This window comes from Amblyomma mixtum, chromosome 6 (assembly GCF_055824585.1).
Source record: "Amblyomma mixtum isolate Tamu chromosome 6, ASM5582458v1, whole genome shotgun sequence".
Lineage (NCBI taxonomy): Eukaryota > Metazoa > Arthropoda > Arachnida > Ixodida > Ixodidae > Amblyomma > Amblyomma mixtum.
Genome location: NC_143017.1, coordinates 28,791,645 through 28,800,639, shown reverse-complemented (window position 1 = coordinate 28,800,639; position 8,995 = coordinate 28,791,645). Strand labels below are relative to the sequence as shown.

At 50.8% G+C, this 8,995-nt stretch overlaps 2 pseudogenes; one reads left to right on the top strand and one right to left on the bottom strand.

Moving 5' to 3' along the window:
- The first annotated feature begins 4,739 nt into the window (after positions 1 to 4,739).
- On the top strand, positions 4,740 to 5,650 carry LOC149338493 (uncharacterized; annotated as a pseudogene).
- A 91-nt stretch (positions 5,651 to 5,741) lies between these two features.
- On the bottom strand, positions 5,742 to 8,725 carry LOC149338492 (uncharacterized; annotated as a pseudogene).
- Positions 8,726 to 8,995: the final 270 nt, after the last annotated feature.

The window sequence follows — 8,995 nt, the reverse complement described above, 5'->3', positions numbered from 1 at the left end:
ATTAAGGTGAAATTCTAGTGGCCCGTGTACTGTGCGATGTCAGTGCCCGTTAAAGAACCCCAGGTGGTCGAAATTTCCGGAGCCCTTCACTACGGCGTGCCTCTTAGCCTGTGTCGCTTTGGGACATTAAATCCCAATAAACTAACTAAACTAACTATTCATTCTTTTATGTGGGGGTTTCCCGCGTTGTGTGAATTAGGCCAAACGACTCGATGGGAGGTGAGGTGGTGGCCGATATAGAGTCAAGCCCGCTTACAACGGGCACAGTTGTAAGGAATGCTTTCTTATTACGAACGAGGGCAGTGCACTCCCATCAAAATATCATCATCAGACTGATTGCGCCAACTGCAGTGCCATGGCCGGTACTATTTATCTCTAAGTACCCCTGTCCTTTGCCAGCTGCGGCCATCCCATCCCCGTAAACTTCTTTAACACATCCGCCCACCTAATTTTCTACCGCCCCCTGCTGCGCTTGCCGTCTATTGTAATCCACTCCGTTACCCTTAAGGACCATCGGCTCAGCAGGAAGACTCGTACTGTCGGAGTCTGCTGGTCGCCGGTCTTAGTGAAGAGACGGACCGCCCGACGAATCTAGTCAAGGATGCCCGGAAACCGCAGGGAACGCGGTAGGCGCGAACTCGAGTGCAGCTTGCATCGCTGCGATTGAGCTGGAGAGTTTCTTGCTTGATGCCAGTGGAGCTTTGGTGAAATACGTGCCAGGCAAAAAGGATTCAAACTAGTGCTTGAAAGCCGCCGTCCCGCATTAGCTCAGGCAAGCTGCGATGCAGCATTGCCACGACGCTGACGGTCATGGAAGCGCGCCAAAGACATGGAAGAAATTATGTCGGTTCGCCACCTGGCCCGGAATGAAGGTTGGAGTACGTAAATACGTACAAACCTGTCATGTCTGCCAAGGGAGAAAGCCGAGAAGGGGAGGTCACCCGGCTTGCTTCAGCCGATCGTGAGCCCACATCCTTGGTAAATCGTGGCGTGCGACCTGATCGGACCGCTGGCGCACAGCAAAAGAGGGCACACAGTTGTGCTAGTGGTCACTTGTCACTTCAGCGGAATCGCTGAACTCATCCGCTGCGAAAAGCCGCTACACAAGGAGATCCTGGCGGAAATCTCAGGATTATTCTGCCGTTTTAGATTCCCCGATTGGTTGATCACCGAAAAAGCATCGTGCTTCACGTCAAAGGTTTTTAGCGACAGGTGCGCAGCAATGGGGCTACGGCAGGAGAAAACGACGTGCTATCATTCGCAGTCCAATGTGACGGAGCGTGGCAGACGCGATGTGAAACCATTGCTCGGGGCATACGCCGCGACGCACAGCGACTGGGGCGAACACCTCGACGCCATCACTTTCGCGCTGCGAACGAGCGAGAACCGCTCTACGGGCTTCACGCCGGCTTTCCTGATGTTCGGAAAGCCAGCGCCAACGGACACTATCCTTGCCAAAAGGAGGGATACTGCTCCAGCCGAAACGGCAGTTGCCGACTACGCGCGGCGTGTGCGAGAACGCCTAGCAAACGCAGTGAAGGAGGCTAGCCGCAATCGAGCGAGAGGCAGGGCTAGCCAAAAGGCGGCCTATGATCGAGCGCATCGAGACTTGGAATTCCAAGTGGGAGATTTGCTTCCCAAGCGCAACCACTCGCTCAACGGTGCGAGCACGGGATTTGCGGCAGGCCTCGCGCCGAAATGGGTCTGCTCATTCATTGTTGCTGGGACACTTTCGCAACTGAATTACAAGCTGATGAATCCGAATACAGCTCGACTCAGCGGGACCATCCACGTGGGGGAGCAAAAAAGGTACTTCCAAAGGGAGGTCGAAGTTCAGTGGGAAACTCCGACCACGCGAAATCGCGGGGAAAGGACACTGACCCTCACACATTCCTACAATACCCACAGCAAGCGAAAACGCTTCTAAGGAGACCCACTGGACGAAAGTTGCTCCGAGCCGCACCGGACGCGCATTCGCGGACGAAGGACGATGGGGGCCGGGAAATTACACCAACCGGCGGAAGGGTCGACCAAGGACACAAGGAAGTCAACGGACTTCAAGGTTACCAGGCATTTCGGGGACCACGTAATGACCTCGCCAACACCTGCTTCTACTACGAACCACAAATTCACCAAATGGCAAGTTACGATTGGTGTAGGAGCAAAGGAAAGAGCCAATGGGGAGCGTGAATGCGTATCCCATAGGACATGCGGGAGAACGGTCGTAAGCCTGCAGTGATTGCGGCCCTCCCTTCCAGCTCCCACGCAACCGTGGAAGCATCCCAATGGAGCCAGCAAGGGGCCCGTGCGAGACCGCTCGGTCGATCACTGGCGGCAAAGGGTTCGCGGGCACTGGCCCATGAGACGACACAACCAGCCGGTGCCGCGGCCCCACGAAGGACCACGGCTGCGACCGCGGCAACACGGAAGCCGCGGGTCAGCGGGGCCACACGCTGGATGGCCGCAACGGCCTAACCCCCGCTGCCAGCCTACGGGGGCCACGCCCGCACCTCTCCACCAGAATTCGATGGCCGAGCGCCGAGTCCCAGCTACAGCCGGGGAAGCCGGACCCCGTCGTCAGTCCGTCTCCACGTGGACATATCAGGCCGACGAGGCGCCACCTCGCTCTTATGTGAGCGTGGCGCCGTGGGACCGGCAGCTGCAAGTGGAGGCGGGCCAGGCGCTGGCGCGGGTGCTCGCAATATTTCGCGGATGCACCCCTCAGGACCACATGGCGGCGCACCCGGCCGCCGGGATGCCACCAGACCCGGCAGCCACGTACTGCCCGGGGTTCGGGGGCGTGGAGGTGACCCGGGGCACCCACGTCGCCTCCCGCTACCACCGTCAGCTCCAGGAGGGAGGCGACCTAGACGCCGAGGTGGTGCGGGCACGGATGGCTCGGGACCCCGTGTTCGCGGCCAGGGTGCTTCGGGTGGTGAGCGCCCCATCTGCCGCGGAACCCCGAGCCCTGGTCGCAAAGCCCGCGCCAAGAAACGAGCCTCCACCCGCGCCACCCTCCCCAGGAGCACAACCCCTAGAGGACGACCACATAGCGGCCATGGTGATCGACTTGGATCTCCTGGGAGATCTTTAGGCGGCTAATAAAAAGGTGAGAACTTTAATGAGATCATTGCAGTCTAACGTCCGCTGAACTCAGGGGACGTTCGGTCTTTAGAAAGGAGGAGTGTGGGAATTTCGCAATGCCTTATCCTTCCATGGCCGCGGAGGCGCGCCATGGAGACGGGGGAAAGCGGGCGCTTCCCCCCTCCTCCACTCTGATTGGCCGAAAGTGACAACGGGCAAGTGCGCCGAGAGTGGCGAGGATCGGCTACGGCCGGCAGCGAAAACAGCGAGCCGCGACAGCGAGAGGACGTCAGGTGAATACCTTTCATTTTTCCTTGTTTGTTGTCGTCATCTTGCCCCGTCAGCCGCAAGACCAAGCCAGTCGGCAAGGGTCGAAGATCAAGCATCCAACAGTCAGCGATTTGGGAGAAGCCAATAAACGTTTGGCTGCGGGAAAATCGTCCTGTTCTGTGTTGTGTCCTCATTCGCATTTCCGCTGTACCGCCGTGAGAACGGCCCCACGTGGTGAGCGATACCGGAAGCTCGAAGCTCACGGCCTAGACTACAAAGCAACCTCAACGGCCTAGGAAAAACCCCCACAAGATAAAAGCGCCGCAGCATCGTTCCCTGCAAGCGTGTAACGGAGTATATCATATATAATTGTTTTTATCTTGAACTATGCAGCGAATATGGTGCGGATTGGATGCCTTCGAAAAAATCGAAAATATGCAGCAGGCATTCTGTAGGAAATGCTAAGTCGAATGAAGAAGGGCACTCGTTCTACGACCCAAGTATCTTACCATCAGTCTACAAAAGAGCAAACGCAAGTGGTTCGTCTGGATGTTATGACAGGTATGCTGGCAAATGTATCAACTTCGGGTTCATTAATGTGTATTTGTTGTCGTGTTTTCGGGCGAGATATTTTCTTCAAGAACGCTTAATTGGTCTGAAAAGCGACAGCGGGCACAGGATGCATGCAGGTGCGCTTGTAAAAATACCATATGTGTTCGCCAGAATCTCGAACGTTTCTATTGCTGCCCTCTTGCTGCACATCGCTTATACCATTTTAAATGCACTACGCTGCTGTATTTATTCGCCTTTCAGAGCGGCGTGTCACAATGCTTTTTTTTTTTGCTCCGCCTGGTCGAGAGCTTAGTTGTTTTAATACATTGGGCTGGCGGCGGTGCGCGAAATGTCTGTTCCTTTGAGGAGTGACCTTGATTTCTTTTCTTTTTGCACTTGCACTTAGTTTTGTTGCGTAGTATTTGCACGCGAAAGCAAAGAGAGAACAGAGAATATGATCAACAGATCGACGAGGATGTGCACATTTTTGCAATTTGTTGCTTTCGCGATAAAGGTAGTTAAGCGCAGCTCTGCTAAGCCATTTCATCGCAGGTACAACTCACTCTCCCCGCGCTGCAATCGCCAAGGAAGGGTGCGCCAAGGTAATTCTTGTCAATGCATGCACGGCGTACGGCTTGGAACAGATGTCTTTAGCGCTGCACCCAAATTATCTTCCTAGGATGGGCAGCGTCTTCATGGTAGAGTTTTTTGCTACGCGGGGAAGTTGCCACACGGAGTCTTGAAAATGGTAAGCATGCAAGAAAGTCGGAAAATGTTAACAGCAACCGCTAACCTGCTACTTTTTTATATTTCGTGCATTGCAGGCATGCACTATGACAGACATGGAAGCCGAATGCTTTTCCGGGGAACTTACGTTCATCTCGACAACATCAAAGGGCAACGCAAGTTGCTATGTGCACCACAGGACTTCCACAACCGTTGAACGTGGAACCTCATGGGAGTCAGCTCAATTGTGCGACAAAAACGTGGCCCTGTGCGGAAACAGCCGTACTTTGGAGGTTTCAGGGCACTCCATGGTGATGAGGCTGCATTGCAATCCTTCCCTGCAGTGTCAGTTCAGCTTTTTTCGTTGCTTCTAAGTGTTTCTTGTGAACATAAAAGTAGCAACGAAAGTCTAGATCTATTGGCCGTCACGACTAGCAGTGCAGCGCACAACGCCTCCGAGCTTCAAAAGGTACTACGATGCGTGCAGGGCAATTATAGACTGTACTGAAATAGAAACCAAAATGCCACCAGATGTAGAGACACGCAACCTGTGGTTTTCCCACCACAAGGCGGGTACACCCTGAAGTATCTAATTTGCATCACACCGAATGGTGCAATAATTTTCGTATCAGAAGGGTACGGCGGAAGGACATCGGACGCGACCATCACGGTGGACGGCAAGCTCTTATCCCTTCTAGAGCCTGGCGATGTCATTCAAGCGGACGAAGGCTTCCCGGGAATTCGCACTGACGTTGGGGTGCAACAGGCGACACTTATGATGCCACCATTTGCGACGAGTGCCTAGTTTACGGAGTAAGAAGTCGATGCCACGTATCAGACAGCGTCTGTCCGCATTCATGTAGAAAGAGTTATCCAAAGACTGAAAGCGTTCAATATACTGTCCCAAAGAATTCCTCATGAACTGACAGGGTATGTCGATAATATTGCTCATGTGGTACCTGTTATAACAAACCTGAAGCCAGGAATTTCTGCAAGGAATGAATGCAGTGTCTCATAAAACACTCTGTTTATTGCACTTCTCGGTATGTACGTATTGCACAGCTCTGTTTTTTACTCTTCCGTAAATAAACAAATCATGAAAAAACTAATTACATTTCATGAAAGGATGGCTTCACCAATAGGTGTTGTAGTATTCTTTCAAGCATAGAAGGGTAGCGGATCGGGCTAGTTGGTGTAGATTTGACATTTTCAGAAGCGCTAAAACAACACGGACGCAGAGGGAACAGACAGGGACGAGCGCTACTTCTAACTGTTTATTTCGTAAAACCGCAAGTGTTTTTAACAGTTCTGGAACGCTTTTATGACACGGCAGTAAACTGCACGTGCGAGATTACACAGTATAGCTACCGAGACTAACAGAACCAAGCAGATAAGTGCACGATTACTTTGATACCCTGAGGAAGGGAAGTTCTATTTTTGACAATGAAATAGACGGTGAGCTTACACAAGTGCTACCCAGTGATGCTATGTTCTGTGCTTCTATAATCTCTCGGGTTAGTTGATCACGACTACGTCCGATGATGTGGCACTGATCTAACAATGGAGCACAATTACGGCACTTACCGCAGTAAATGGCAAGGTTGCTTCCGCAGGAATTTTTAACATTGTTGTTGTGCCGGCGTAGCCGGTCATTGAGACAACAGCCCGTTTGCCCAACATACTTTTTTGCCACAAGATAGAGGGATGCAGTACACAACACAGTCTACACAGTCCACGTACGCTGTTTGGTGTTTGATACCACATAATTGTTTGACAGAAGAGTAGGGTTTCGTCAGCTTGCAAAGCTTGTTTAGCTTGTTAGGGGCCGTGAATACAACTTTAACATCTGCTTTCTGCGCTACCTTTTTCAAGTTGTGGGACACAGGGTGCACGTAAGGGAGCACCGCAACCTTTTTTCTCTCACTAGACTTATTTTCGATTTCGTAACGACCGTTCAGGTTCCTAAGGACGCGGATAAGTCTAGTGAGAGAAAAAAGGTTGCTGTACTGACGTGTCATAAAAGCGTTCGAGAACTGTTTAAAGAATTTGCGGTTTTAGGAAATAAACAGTTGGAAGTAGCGCTCGTCCCTGTCTTTTCCCTCTGCGTCCGTGTTGTTTTAGCGCTTCTGAAAATGTGAAATCTTTCAAGCATGTCAGATATTTTGCGAAGTAACCTCCCGGAGCACCGGTATCGCTTCAGCGAAGTATTCTTCACCTCGGTAAATTTTAATCGTCAGGGAGTCAGCTTCCGTGTAGACATAAAACCAGCATTGTTGAAGCCCAGGACGTACAGGGAGACCTGTATTTGAGAGCAGTAAGTGTGCTTTTTTCGCTCCTCCAGAGCATCGTTCTTTTGTAAATATGGCAAAAGTGGATCTGTTGTCAGCGTCTGACCTCTCCGACTGAAGGGGCACTTAATCTTCAAAAGTGCAGCCTCTTTCTAGTGCGTCCTGCATTTCAGAACAGAATAATCGAATGCAACAATGTAAGTTATTCGTGTTTTGGCAAAATAGCAAAAAGGTGATATACTGGACAAAAATCCGCTGCAATAATTATTGTATACTTACAGAAAGATTCCGCCCGCGGAGCACGCTAACCACAGCTCTTTGCTTGAAAAAACCAGGCCGAACAATGAAACTTCAAAGCCGTGTTTATTCTCAAATGCTCGGCGGGCTTTGGGCTCCATCGCGATGGCATATCGCACGGTTGGCCCTGCGAAGTCTTGCTCGAAAATGAGGGACCTCGCTCTTCTTTCCATATTTTCTGGCCGACAGCAAGGTACTCTGTACGCCTGAAAAGGAAGCATACAACGCTTTTCATAAATTTTGCAGGGTTCATTAAACGTAGAAATTTCACATGAAGCTGCATGATACGCTTGGTAAAGAGGAACAATTCGTTCCAAATGTCAAGTTTAAAACTGCGAAAGAAAACTTAGAGCTTAGAATAAATGTTTTGCAACGAAAACGATATTTCTGCGCTAAGGACAAGTTTACACACATTTTCATAGCTTTGTTTGCTTACAGTGACCTGCTATTTCCAACCTTTTATTCTAGTATGCGAAAGTTTTTATTTCGCCGTGAGGCTTCCGAATCCCCTTTTGTCTGGTGTTTTTTTTTCCATCGTGGGTGGCCGGCGGGTTTTACTGGGATGTGAGGCCCTCGGCGGGGCTCGTTCGGCTCTGCGGCTGGCATTCCAAGGTCTGTGCCACTGCGGGACCCACCCTTCGCGTCGGGAAACCCGCGCGCTGGGTTTCTGGTCAAACAATGGCCAAACCCGTGCGGAAGGCGATTACTTGACTCATGCATTTCCTCCTAGACAGGTTTTTGACGCATAGGACATTCAACAGACGCGGAGGAATGCTAATGGATCACTGGGAACCCTTCCCTCTTCATGCACCCACGATTTCCGGACATTGACTTGGCTGTCAACAATATGTTGGCGTAAAAAGCCACGCTGCAACTCATCCGAACTCACACCTGAGGAAGAAGCAAAAATTTTGCGCAGCAAAGAAACGTTTACCTTTGTTCCATTTATGCGTGGAATCCTTGTTCGCTTCCACTGCGCGCTGTCGTCCAGCGTCTTTTGCGACAGCAAAGGCACGTTTTAAGGGGCAACGGCAACGTGTTCCTGGTAAATCTTTGCGTCCACATCTGAAAGATTGGGTGATAATTTAGTACAATAATCATATATTCTAATGTCGAAGAATCAGGACACTGGTACTAACTGTGCAGAAATTAAAAAGCCTTGCAATGAAATTCCGCTTTTTGAGCACAATCTTTCTGCAACAATAGTGCATGAATAGCAGGGACACTCCTTTTTTTGCAGAATCCCAGTCAAAAAGCTTAATGTCTTCTGCAGGAGTTTCAGTGCGCGCTCAGGCGCTTCACCGCAGCTTGCCTCCTCTTCTGCTTGAAAAAGCTCGTTCATTGAACATCTCAATTCACCAAAATACTGACGCACATGTTGCAGCGAGAATGACCTGGCAGTTGCTGAAAAAATGAAGAATTATGAATGGCAGATTACGGAGCGGGCACATCATTTCAAGAGATAGCTTGAACAGGGCGTTTCATATCGAACACCGAAGGTGCTGCAAACGAGAATGTTACGAAGTCCGGTTTGCGCCGTCCACTCAAAAACTGGAATTTTCTAGTTCCCTTCAATGTTATGCCGCCTGGCCGTCTTCGATAGTTTAGGGTAAACCTTTTTATATGCAGGAACACCCCAGGCTTGCGGGTGGCTCGTTTTGGAGAGCGCTTCACACCGCTCCAAAAACACGGCAACTGCAGCAGCGTGTTTGCATTTGCCTGCAACGCCTGCCTTGCAATTGCAGCTCGCGACAGCAAGCTTTCTACTGGAAGATAGG